This window comes from Arachis hypogaea, chromosome 8 (assembly GCF_003086295.3).
Source record: "Arachis hypogaea cultivar Tifrunner chromosome 8, arahy.Tifrunner.gnm2.J5K5, whole genome shotgun sequence".
Lineage (NCBI taxonomy): Eukaryota > Viridiplantae > Streptophyta > Magnoliopsida > Fabales > Fabaceae > Arachis > Arachis hypogaea.
The window spans coordinates 19,720,294-19,731,705 of NC_092043.1; the positions used below are offsets into that span (position 1 = coordinate 19,720,294).

The 11,412-nt window shown below is 41.1% G+C and overlaps 1 non-coding gene across 1 annotated transcript; it reads left to right on the plus strand.

The window, feature by feature from the left end:
* Positions 1-10,316: 10,316 nt before the first annotated feature.
* Positions 10,317-10,424, plus strand: LOC112708557 (small nucleolar RNA R71). The gene has a single exon (XR_003156411.1). It is a non-coding gene; the product is annotated as a small nucleolar RNA R71 (small nucleolar RNA).
* Positions 10,425-11,412: the final 988 nt, after the last annotated feature.

An 11,412-nucleotide genomic window follows, 5' to 3' on the forward strand; every position in this document is an offset into this window, starting at 1 on the left:
ATTTTTAATCAGAATCTTCGTGGTATATAGGCTAGAACTGATGGCGGCATTCAATAGAATCCGGAAGGTCTAAACCCTTGTCTGTGGTATTCTGAGTATGGATTCAATGATGAATGACTGTGACGATGCTTAAACTCCTGAGGCTGGGCGTTAGTGACAGACGCAAAAGAATCGCTGGATTCTATTCACCTGATTCGAGAACCGAATAGATGGATAAGCCCCTGTGCCCGTGACTATGGGTGCGTTGAACATTTCCACTGAGAGGATGGGAGGGTAGCCACTGACAACGGTGAAAACCCTTGCATACAGCTTGCCATGGAAGGGAGCCAATTGTGTCTTGAAGAAGACAGTAGGAGCAGAGATTCAGAAGATGGACATTTCCAAACCTCAACCTGTTCCCCATTCGCAAACAATACTTATTTCACGTTCTTTTACTTGGACGACCCAGTGCACTTGCTGGTTAGTGTGCGGGGTTGCAAAGTGTGATTGCAATTTCGTGCACCAAGTTTTGGCGCGTTTCCGGGGATTGTTCGAGTTTGGACAACTGACGGCTTATCTTGTTGCTTAGATTAGGACTGTTTTATTTTGTTGGTTTAGAGTCTTTTAGTTGAGTCTAGTTTCATATTTTAAGTTTGTTGTCAATTGCATGCTTTTGTTTTTTCTTTTAATTTTCGAATTTGCATGTCTTTAGTCCCTTTTTGATCCGTAAAAATTCTAAGTTTGGTGTCCTCTTTGTGTTTTTCCCTTAAAATTTTCGAAAATTAGTGTTTGATTTTCTAAAAATTTTAAGTTTGGTGTCATTTTGTTGTTTTTCTCTTTCCTCATTCAAAAATCAAATCTTTTTCACGAAAATTTTTCAATCATATCTTTCTAATTGCTAATCTCAAAATCTTTTTGATTAACTAATTGATTCAGTTTTCAATTTGCTTTGATCTTATTTTCTTTTAATTTCGAATTTTTTATTTTATTTTCCTTTTGTTTTTATTTTATTTTTCGGTTAATTCAAAAAATATATATATTTTTATCTACTTGCAATCCATATCATTTCCCTTTATCCATCATGGACCTAAGTGGAATTGAACAGTCCAGAAGACTCTGGGGTCATATGCTAACCCCATTACAGCTGCATATGGGAGTAGCATCTGTACACCTCCCATCAAAGCAAGCAGCTTTGAGCTAAATCCTCAACTCATTATCATAGTGCAGCAAAACTGCCAGTATTCCGGTCTTCCACAGAAGAACCTACTGAGTTTCTGGCACAGTTCTTGCAAATTGCTGACACAGTACGTGATAAAGAGGTGGATCAGGATGTCTACAGACTATTACTGTTTCCATTGCTGTAAAAGATCAAGCTAAGAGGTGGTTGAATAACCAACCTACAGCAAGCATAAAGAATGGAAACAGTTATCAGACAAATTCCTGAATCACTTTACCCTCCAAAGAGGATGACACAGCTAAGGCTGGACATCCAAGGCTTTAAACAAGAGGATAATGAATCCCTTTATAATGCTGGGAGAGTATAAGTATGCTAAGAAAATGCCCCTCTGAAATGTTTTCAGAGTGGGTACAGTTAGACATCTTCTACTATGGGCTTACAGAAAAAGCTCAGATGTCTTTAGACCACTCAGCTGGGATCTATACACATGAGGAAGACAATTGAAGAGGCTCAGGAGCTTATAGACACTGTTGCTAGAAACAATATTTGTACTCTAGCAATGAGTTCTCTCCAAAAGAGGAAGTCATGGCAGTAGCCACTGATCCTAATCCTCAAGAACAGATGATTGAGCTTAATCAACAATTACACCTGATGACAAAACAGTTAGCAGAATTTAAAGAGATGCTCTATGAAACTAAAATTGCTAACAAGAACATAGAACTGCAGTTGAATCAAGCAAAATAGCAGATATCTAAACAGATAACAAAAGAATGTCAAGCAGTTCAACTAAGGAGTGGGAAGACATTGAATAACACTGCTCAAGGTAGCAAGAAGCCAAATCAGGAACAATTGACAGAGGATAACCAAGCACTGTTCAAAACCCCTCTGAGGACAGTAAGAGCCCAGAGAGGAACACTTTTGGCGTTCAAACGCCAGAAAAGAGGGGAAAGCTGGCGTTAAACGCCCATTCCCTGCCAGTTCTGGCGTTCAACGCCAGAAAAGGGAGAGAAGTTGGCGTAAACGCCCAATCCTCACCCAATTCTGGCGTTCAGACGCCAAGGGAGGATCAGACACCTGAGAGTGCTGACAGTAATCCCTCTAAAAAGGCTTCTTCAACCACGTCTGTAAGGAATAAACTGCAGCATCTAAGTTGAAGAATATAAAGCCAAGATGCCTTATCCTCAGAAACTCCGCCAAGCGGAACAGGATAAGCAATTTGCCCGCTTTGCAGACTATCTAAGGACTCTTGAAATAAAGATTCCGTTTGCAGAGGCACTTGAGCAAATACCTTCTTATGCTAAGTTCATGAAAGAAATCTTAAGTCATAAGAAGGATTGGAGAGAAACTGAAAAGGTATTTCTCACTGAAGAATGCAGTGCAGTCATTTTGAAAAGCTTACCAGAAAAGCTTCAAGATCCAGGAAGCTTTATGATACCATGCACATTAGAAGGTGCTTGCACCAAGACAGCCCTATGTGATCTTGGAGCAAGCATCAATCTAATACCTGCATCCACTATCAGAAAGCTTGGGTTGATTGAAGAAGTCAAACCAACCCGTATATGCCTCTGGTGCGCGAAATTGTGATCAATACTTTTCACAACTCAAATAATCCCCGGTAATGAATCCAAAAACTTGGTGTTCAATACCATGGCATAAACACAACTTCGCACAACTAACCAGCAAGTGTACTGGGTCGTCCAAGTAATAAACCTTACGCGAGTAAGGGTCGATCCCACAGAGATTGTTGGTATGAAGCAAGCTATGGTCACCTTGTAAATCTTAGTCAGGCAAACTCAAATGGATATGGTTGATATACGAATAAAACATAAAGATAAAGATAGAGATACTTTATGTAATTCATTGGTGGGAATTTCAGATAAGCGTATGAAGATGCTTGGTCCCTTCCGTCTCTCTGCTTTCCTACTGTCTTCATCCAATCCTTCTTACTCCTTTCCATGGCAAGCTTATGCAAGGGTTTCACCGTTGTCAGTGGCTACCTCCCATCCTCTCAGTGGAAATGTTCAACGCACCCTGTCACGGCACGGCTATCCATCTGTCAGTTCTCAATCAGGCCGGAATAGAATCCAGTGATTCTTTTGCGTCTGTCACTAACGCCCCGCCTTCAGGAGTTTGAAGCACGTCACAGTCATTCAATCATTGAATCCTACTCAGAATACCACAGACAAGGTTAGACCTTCCGGATTCTCTTGAATGCCGCCATCAGTTCTAGCCTATACCACGAAGACTCTGATCTCATGGAATGGCTGGCTCGGTTGTCAGGCGAGCACTCGGTTGTCAGGCGATCAACTATGCATCGTGTATCAGGAATCCAAGAGATATTCACCCAATCTAAGGTAGAACGGAGGTGGTTGTCAGTCACACGTTCATAGGTGAGAATGATGATGAGTGTCACGGATCATCACATTCATCAAGTTGAAGAACAAGTGATATCTTAGAACAAGAACAAGCGGAATTGAATAGAAGAACAATAGTAATTGCATTAATACTCGAGGTACAGCAGAGCTCCACACCTTAATCTATGGTGTGTAGAAACTCCACCGTTGAAAATACATAAGAACAAGGTCTAGGCATGGCCGTGAGGCCAGCCTCCCAATGATCTAAGATAGCCTAAGAACAAAGGTAGCTACCCCGATGTAAATACAATAGTAAAAGGTCATATATATAGAGAACTAGTAGCCTAGGGTGTACAGAGATGAGTAAATGTCATAAAAATCCACTTCCGGCCACTTGGTGTGTGCATTGAAGCATTTTCGTGTAGAGACTCTTCTTGGAGTTAAACGCCAGCTTTTATGCCAGTTTGGGCGTTTAACTCCCATTCTTGTGCCAGTTCCGGCGTTTAACGCTGGGAATTCTGAGGGTGACTTTGAACGCCGGTTTGGGCCATCAAATCTTGGGCAAAGTATGGACTATCATATATTGCTGGAAAGCCCAGGATGTCTACTTTCCAACGCCGTTGAGAGCGCGCCAATTGGGCTTCTGTAGCTCCAGAAAATCTACTTCGAGTGCAGGGAGGTCAGAATCCAACAGCATCTGCAGTCCTTTTCAGTCTCTGAATCAGATTTTTGCTCAGGTCCCTCAATTTCAGCCAGAAAATACCTGAAATCACAGAAAAACACACAAACTCATAGTAAAGTCCAGAAAAGTGAATTTTAACTAAAACTAATAAAATATACTAAAAACTAACTAGATCATACTAAAAACATACTAAAAACAATGCCAAAAAGCGTACAAATTATCCGCTCATCACAACACCAAACTTAAATTGTTGCTTGTCCTCAAGCAACTGGAAATCAAATAAGATAAAAAGAAGAGAATATGCAATGAATTCCAAAAACATCTATGAAGATCAGTATCAATTAGATGAGCGGGGCTTTTAGCTTTTTGCCTCTGAACAGTTTTGGCATCTCACTTTATCCTTTGAAATTCAGAATGGTTGGCTTCTTTAGGAACTCAGAATCCAGATAGTGTCATTGATTCTCCTAGTTAAGTATGATGATTCTTGAACACAGCTACTTATTGAGTCTTGGCCGTGGCCCAAAGCACTCTGTCTTCCAGTATTACCACCGGATACATACATGCCACAGACACATAATTGGGTGAACCTTTTCAGATTGTGACTCAGCTTTGCTAGAGTCCCCAATTAGAGGTGTCTAGGGTTCTTAAGCACACTCTTTTTGCCTTGGATCACAACTTTATTTCTTTCTTTTTCTTTTTCTCTCTTTTTTTTCTTTTTCTTTCTCTCTCTTTTTTTTTTCGAATTTTTTTTTGTATTCACTGCTTTTTCTTGCTTCAAGAATCATTTTTATGATTTTTCAAATCCTCAGTAACATGTCTCCTTTTTCATCATTCTTTCAAGAGCCAACATTCATGAACCACAAATTCAAAAGACATATGCACTGTTTAAGCATACATTCAGAAAACAAAAGTATTGCCACCACATCAAAATAATTAATCTGTTATAAAATTCAAAATTCATGCAATTCTTTTCTTTTTCAATTAAGAACATTCTTCATTTAAGAGAGGTGATGGATTCATAGGACATTCATAACTTTAAGGCATAGACACTAAGACACCAATGATCACAAGACACAAACATAGATAAACATAAGCACTAAAATTCGAAAAACAGAAAATAAAGAACAAGGAAATTAAAGAACGGGTCCACCTTTAGTGATGGCGGCTTGTTCTTCCTCTTGAAGATCCTATGGAGTGCTTGAGCTCCTCAATGTCTCTTCCTTGTCTTTGTTGCTCCTCTCTCATGATTCTTTGATCTTCTCTAATTTCATGGAGGAGGACGGAGTGTTCTTGGTGCTCCACCCTTAGTTGTCCCATGTTGGAACTCAATTCTCCTAGGGAGGTGTTTAGTTGCTCCCAATAGTTTTGTGGAGGAAAGTGCATCCCTTGAGGCATCTCAGGGATTTGATGATGAGAGGGGTCTCTTGTTTGCTCCATCCTCTTCTTAGTGATGGGCTTGTCCTCATCAATGGGGATGTCTCCCTCTATGTCAACTCCAACTGAATAACAGAGGTGACAAATGAGATGAGGAAAGGCTAACCTTGCCAAGGTAGAGGACTTGTCCGCCACCTTATAGAGTTCTTGGGATATCACCTCATGAACTTCTATTTCTTCTCCAGTCATGATGCTATGAATCATGATAGCCCTGTCTATAGTAACTTCGGACCGGTTGCTAGTGGGGATGATTGAGCGTTGGATAAACTCCAACCATCCTCTAGCCACGGGCTTGAGGTCATGCCTTCTCAGTTGAACCGGCTTCCCTCTTGAATCTCTCTTCCATTGGGCGCCCTCTTCACATATGACTGTGAGGACTTGGTCCAACCTTTGATCAAAGTTGACCCTTCTAGTGTTTGAAAGGGATCTCAGGGATCACCTTCTTCAAGGCCACAACTTCATAGAAGTGGTCTTGATGCACCCTTGAGATGAATCTCTCCATCTCCCATGACTCGGAGGTGGAAGCTTTTGCCTTCCCTTTCCTCTTTCTAGAGGTTTCTCCGGCCTTGGATGCCATAAGTGGTTATGGAAAAACAAAAAGCGATGCTTTTACCACACCAAACTTAAAAGGTTTGCTCGTTCTCGAGCAAAAGAAGAAAGAAGAGAGTAGAAGAAGAAGAAATGAAGGGAAAGGGAATGGCTTTGTGGTTCGGCCAAAAGGGGGAGAAGTAGTGTTTAGGTTGTGTGAAAATGAAGGAGTGAAGATGGGTTTATATATGGTGCACGAATTTTGTGATCCGCACAACTAACCAGCAAGTGCACTGGGTCGTCCAAGTAATACCTTACGTGAGTAAGGGTCGATCCCACGGAGATTATTGGTTTGAAGCAATCAATGTTTATTTTATTAATCTTAGTCAGGAGGCCAATAAAATTATTTGGATTTAATTGTAAGAAGTCAAAGTATTTAAAATTATTAGAAAAATAAGAGAGAATCAAATCGTTACTTGTTGTGCAATAATGAGAAATATGTTGGAGTTTTGGAGATGCGTTATCCTTTGAATTTCTACTTTTCCTTGAAGTCCTCTTCCCACACGCAGGGTTCCTTCCATGGCAAGCTCTATGTAGGGTGTCACCGTTGTCAATGGCTACCTCCCATCCTCAAACGTTCCTATGCTCTGTCACAGCACGGCTAATCATCTGTCGGTTCTCAATCAGGTTGGAATAGAATCCATTGATTCTTTTGCGTCTGTCACTAACGCCCAGCCTTCAGGAGTTTGAAGCTCGTCACAGTCATTCAATCCCAAAATCCTACTCGGAATACCACAGACAAGGTTTAGACTTTCCGGATTCTCATGAATGCCGCCATCAATCCGGCTTATACCACGAAGATTCTGAGTAATGAATCTAAGAGATACTCATTCAATCTGATGTAAAACGGAGGTGGTTGTCAGGCACACGTTCATGGATTGAGGAAGGTGATGAGTGTCACGGATCATCACCTTCTCCGTAATTAAGCGCGAATGAACATCTTAGATAAGAACAAGCGTGTTTGAATGGAAAACAAAGGAATTGTATTAAATCATCGAGACGCCGCAGAGCTCCTCACCCCCAACAATGGAGTTTAGAGACTCATGCCGTCAAAAAGTATGTAATTCAGATCTGAAAATGTCATGAGGTACAAGATAAGTTTCTAAAAGTTGTTTAAATAGTAACTCTTAACCTAGGTTTACAGAATATGAGTAAACTAAGATAGTTGGTGCAGAAATCCACTTCTGGGGCCCACTTGGTGTGTGCTGGGGCTGAGACTAAAGCTATCCACGAGTTGGGGCCTTTCTTGGAGTTGAACTCCAAGTTATAACGTGTTTTGGGCGTTCAACTCCGGATCATGACGTTTTTCTGGCGTTTAACTCCAGACAGCAGCATGTACTTGGCGTTCAACGCCAAGTTACGTCGTCTATCTTCGCGCAAAGTATGGACTATTATATATTTCTGGAAAGCCCTGGATGTCTACTTTCCAACGCCGTTGAGAGCGCGCCAATTGGACTCCTGTAGCTCCAAAAAATTCATTCCGAGTGCAGGGAGGTCAGGATCCAACAGCATCAGCAGTCCTTTTTCAGCCTAACTCAGATTTTTGCTCAGCTCCCTCAATTTCAGCCAGAAAATACCTGAAATCACAGAAAAACACACAAACTCATAGTAAAGTCCAGAAATATGATTTTTGCCTAAAAACTAATAATATTCTACTAAAAACTAATTAAAACATACTAAAATCTACATGAAATTACCCCCAAAAAGCGTATAAAATATCCGCTCATCAATATAGGAGTGGGAAGAGGGGTAGGGTTTGGCTATGTGAGGGTGGGTCTGGGAGGGAAAGTGGTTTAAATTTGAATGGTGGGGTAGGTGGGGTTTTATGAAGGATGGATGTGAGTGGTGAAGAGAAAGATGGGATTTGATAGGTGAAGGGTTTTTGGGGAAGAGGTGTTGAGGTGATTGGTGAATGGGTGAAGAAGAGAGGAAGTGGTAGGGTAGGTGGGGATCCTGTGGGGTCCACAGATCCTGAGGTGTCAAGGAAAAGTCATCCCTGCACCAAATGGCATGCAAAAATGCGTTTTTAGCCAATTCTGGCGTTAAACGCCGGGCTGGTGCCCATTTCTGGCGTTTAACGCCAGGTGCTTGCCCTTTTCTGGCGTTTAACGCCAGTCTGGTGCCCCTTTCTGGCGTTAAACGCCCAGAATGGTGCCAGACTAGGCGTTAAACACCCATCTGCTAGCCTTACTGGCGTTTAAACGCCAGTAGGTTCTTCCTCCAGGGTGTGCTATTTTTCTTCCTGTTTTTCTTTCTGTTTTTGCTTTTTCAATTGATTTTGTGACTTCTCATGATCATCAACCTACAGAAAACATAAAATAACAAAAGAGAATAGATAAAATATAACATTGGGTTGCCTCCCAACAAGCGCTTCTTTAATGTCAGTAGCTTGACAGAGGGCTCTCATGGAGCCTCACAGATGCTCAGAGCAATGTTGGAACCCCCCAACACCAAACTTAGAGTTTGAATGTGGGGGTTCAACACCAAACTTAGAGTTTGGTTGTGGCCTCCCAACACCAAACTTAGAGTTTGACTGTGGGGGCTCTGTTTGGCTCTGTTTTGAGAGGAGCTCTTCATGCTTCCTCTCCATGATGATAGAGGGATATCCTTGAGCCTTAAACACAAAGGATTCTTCATTCACTTGAATGATCAATTCTCCTCTATCAACATCAATCACAGCCTTTGGTGTGGCTAGGAAGGGTCTGCCAAGGATGATGGATTCATCCATGCACTTCCCAGTCTCTAGGACTATGAAATCAGCAGGGATGTAATGGTCTTCAACTTTTACCAGAACATCCTCTACAAGTCCATAAGCTTGTTTTCTTGAGTTGTCTGCCATCTCTAATGAGATTTTTGCAGCTTGCACCTCAAAGATCCCTAGCTTCTCCATTACAGAGAGAGGCATGAGGTTTACACTTGACCCTAAGTCACACAAGGCCTTCTTGAAGGTCATGGTGCCTATGGTACAAGGTATTGAAAACTTCCCAGGATCCTGTCTCTTTTGAGGTAATTTCTGCCTAGACAAGTCATCCAGTTCTTTGGTGAGCAAAGGGGGTTCATCCTCCCAAGTCTCATTACCAAATAACTTGTCATTTAGCGTCATGATTGCTCCAAGGTATTTAGCAACTTGCTCTTCAGTGACATACTCATCCTCTTCAGAGGAAGAATACTCATCAGAGCTCATGAATGGCAGAAGTAAGTTCAATGGAATCTCTATGGTCTCATTTTGAGCCTCAGATTCCCATGGTTCCTCTTTGGGGAACTCATTGGAGGCCAGTGGACGTCCATTGAGGTCTTCCTCAGTGGCGTTCACTGCCTCTTCCTCCTCTCCAAATTCGGCCATGTTGATGGCTTTGCACTCTCCTTTTGTATTTTCTTCTGTATTGCTTGGAAGAGTACTAGGAGGGAGTTCAGTAATTTTCTTGCTCAGCTGACCCACTTGTCCCTCCAAATTTCTAATGGAGGATCTTGTTTCAGTCATGAAACTTTGAGTGGTTTTGATTAGATCAGAGACCATGGTTGCTAAGTCAGAGGTGTTCTGCTTAGAACTCTCTGTCTGTTGCTGAGAAGATGATGGAAAAGGCTTGCCATTGCTAAACCTGTTTCTTCCACCATTATTGTTGTTGAAACCTTGTTGAGGTCTCTGTTGATCCTTCCATGAGAGATTTGGATGATTTCTCCATGAAGGATTATAGGTGTTTCCATAGGGTTCTCCCATGTAATTCACCTCTTCCATTGAAGGGTTCTCAGGATCATAAGCTTCTTCTTCAGATGAAGCTTCCTTAGTACTGCTTGGTGCATTTTGCATTCCAGACAGACTTTGAGAAATCATATTGACTTGTTGAGTCAATATTTTGTTCTGAGCCAATATGGCATTCAGAGTGTCAATCTCAAGAACTCCTTTCTTCTGATTAGTCCCATTGTTCACAGGATTCCTTTCAGAAGTATACATGAATTGGTTATTTGCAACCATTTCAATCAGCTCTTGAGCTTCTGTAGGCATCTTCTTCAGATGAAGAGATCCTCCAGCAGAGCTATCCAAAGACATCTTGGATAGTTCAGAGAGACCATCATAGAAAATACCTATGATGCTCCATTCAGAAAGCATATCAGAGGGACACTTTCTGATTAATTGTTTGTATCTTTCCCAAGCTTCATAGAGGGATTCTCCTTCCTTCTGTCTGAAGGTTTGGACTTCCACTCTAAGCTTACTCAATTTTTGAGGTGGAAAGAACTTTGCCAAGAAGGCATTGACTAGCTTTTCCCAAGAGTTCAGGCTTTCTTTAGGTTGTGAGTCCAACCATATCCTAGCTCTGTCTCTTATAGCAAAAGGGAATAGCATAAGTCTGTAGACCTCAGGGTCAACCCCATTAGTCTTGACAGTGTTACAGATTTGCAAGAATTCAGCTAAAAACTGATGAGGATCTTCCAATGGAAGTCCATGGAACTTGCAATTCTGTTGCATTAGAGAAACTAATTGAGGCTTAAGCTCAAAGTTGTTTGCTCCAATGGCAGGGATAGAGATGCTTCTCCCATAGAAATCGGGAGTAGGTGCAGTAAAGTCACCCAGCACCTTCCTTGCATTGTTGGCATTGTTGTTGTTTTCGGCTGCCATGGGTTCTTCTTCTTTGAAGATTTCTGTTAGGTCCTCTACAGAGAGTTGTGCCTTGGCTTCTCTTAGCTTTCGCTTCAACGTCCTTTCAGGTTCAGGATCAGCCTCAACAAGAATGCTTTTGTCCTTGCTCCTGCTCATAAGAAAGAGAAGAGAACAAGAAAATGTGGAATCCTCTATGTCACAGTATAGAGATTCCTTGAGGTGTCAGAGGAAAAGAAAAATAGAAGGCAGAGGTAGAAAATTCGAACTTATCAAGAAAGATGGAGTTCGAATTGTGCATTAAGGAATATTGTTAGTCCATAAATAGAAGGATGTGAGAAGAAGGGAAGTAGTATTCGAAAATTAAGTAAAGGACTTTGAAAACATTTTGAAAAACACTAATTGATTTTCGAAAATAAAAGTGGAAAAGAAATCAAGTGATTTTTGAAAAAGATTTTGAAGTTAGAAATTAAAAAGATCTGATTGAAAACTATTTTGAAAAAGATGTGGTTAAGAAGATATGATTGATTTTAAGAAAATGTGATTGAGAAGATATGATTTGAAAAACATTTTAAAAAGATTTGATTTTGAAATTAATGACTTG